Source organism: Aptenodytes forsteri, unplaced genomic scaffold (assembly GCF_000699145.1).
Source record: "Aptenodytes forsteri isolate BGI_AS27 unplaced genomic scaffold, ASM69914v1 Scaffold274, whole genome shotgun sequence".
Lineage (NCBI taxonomy): Eukaryota > Metazoa > Chordata > Aves > Sphenisciformes > Spheniscidae > Aptenodytes > Aptenodytes forsteri.
Genome location: NW_008795101.1, coordinates 421,969 through 423,809, shown reverse-complemented (window position 1 = coordinate 423,809; position 1,841 = coordinate 421,969).

Here is a 1,841-nt window from a genome sequence, read left to right as displayed (position 1 = left end):
TCGGGAGGCCGAGGGGTGCCCCGGGCTGGCGCCAGCCTCGGCAATTATGTCATGTGAAAAGCGCAGCCCCCATTGAGCGCGTCCCTTCCCCCAGATCAAACCCCATTACTTCCGCGGCCGTTGCTTCATTATCTCCCTGCCGGAGCACGCCTCTGCCGGGGCTGCTTCATCTCGGCCCCGGCCCATTAGCCGGGCTGGGGAGCTGGAGGAGCATCGATTATGCATTTAATGGGTTGTTAAAAGTTTAATTGTCACTAACGAAGCAGACGAGCAGCAGCAGCCGGGGGACGAGGGACAAGGAGAAGGGTCTTGCCGGGGTCAGTGCCTTGCCTGGCCCAGTGGCATCCCGGCCGGTCCCACCTGACCCCGGGTCTGTGGGGACGTCAGAGTCCAGCCCTGGGGCTGTTAGATTGGGGTGAGATCCCCTGGGGTGAGGGGGCTACAGCTGGGGGTGCTGGCACTGAGTGGGGTCTGGCCCGTGCAGGGATGCGGGGGACACAGTGGGGATGGGGCTGCCCCAGCAAAGCCCCTGTTTGTGGCTGTCGTCGGGTCCGAAGTGGGAAGATTTTCTGCGGAAACATCTTGTTTTGGTGGGGGGGTAGGTCCGTGCTCGCCTCACTTCCCCAGGGATCCAGGGCACCCCAGGGACCTGAGGCACACCAGGACATCCCGGGGACCTGGGGCACCTGCTCACCCAGGGCTGAGCCCCCGTCTCTTGCTGTCCCAGCTGTACTTCAGCACCTCAAAGCCACTGCGGGCTCAGCCGTCTCCACCGGAGCTGTTCTGGCCCTTGCCGCTACCGTGAGGGTGCTGGTGACGCTGGCTGTGCCCTGAGCCCCGGTGGGCGGGCAGGCAGGGTCCCCCTGGGGCTGCAGAGCCACGCCGGGGACCCCTTGAGATGTGGCACCTTGCCACCACCACCCTGCTCCCACCTGGCAGGAACTGCTGGCAAGGGGTAAACCAGCCTTGGCGCAGCCCGCCACCCCCCCCCGCGGGGCCCCCAGGGCTCCTGGCCGGCCCCCTCCTCTCGCCAGCCCCATCCAGGGGCCACAGGGGTCCTGCGGCCACCCACCCTCCCGCTGGCACAATTACAGCAGCTTTGTGCCGCCAACATGTGGCCGGGCGGGCACTGCTGGGGAGCAATTAGGGCAGGTGGGCGGCAGGCGCAGCCCCCAAGGGATGGCCAAGCAGATGCCCCTTGACAGACCACCGAGGACGTGCAGCGGCACAAAGCCGGTCCCAGCCCGCAGCCGGGGCTGGATCAAGTCACCCGTGCCTGGATCCGGCCCCAGCCCCACATGCAACAGCCCAAGGGAGCGGGGTGGGAGGGTGCCCAGGGATGATGCTCCCACATGGCCCCTTGGAAAGGGCAGAGGCTCCGCAGCCCCAGCGTGCTAATGAGGGGCACCGCTAACAAGCAGCACGGCGGGCAGGGCCCCGGCAGTGCCCGACTCCAGCACGCGGCAGTCGTTCAGCTTATCTCTTTACTCACGATACAACTGTCTTCTCGGTGCCGGCGCATCTACAGGCACAACTGGCGTCGCACCCCAATGCGGCTAAAAAAATCCCCCCAAGTACTCCCTATGAAACTAGAGTTTTTCTGTTCGGTTTTGTTTAAATCTGCAGCGTTAAAAAAAAAAAAAAATAATAATGGGAAGGGGAAGGGGTGTGGGGAAAGGAGGTGTCCGACCGGGGGCGGTGGGTGGCCCGGTGGCATGGCTGGATGCCTGAGCCTCGGCTGGATCCTCAGCCCAGGCTGGTGCCTCAGCAAGGCAGAGGGGCTGCAGGCAGCTGCCGGGGGGCTCCCCTGCGGCGGGGGCCCGCCAGGGCGCCGGCCCAAC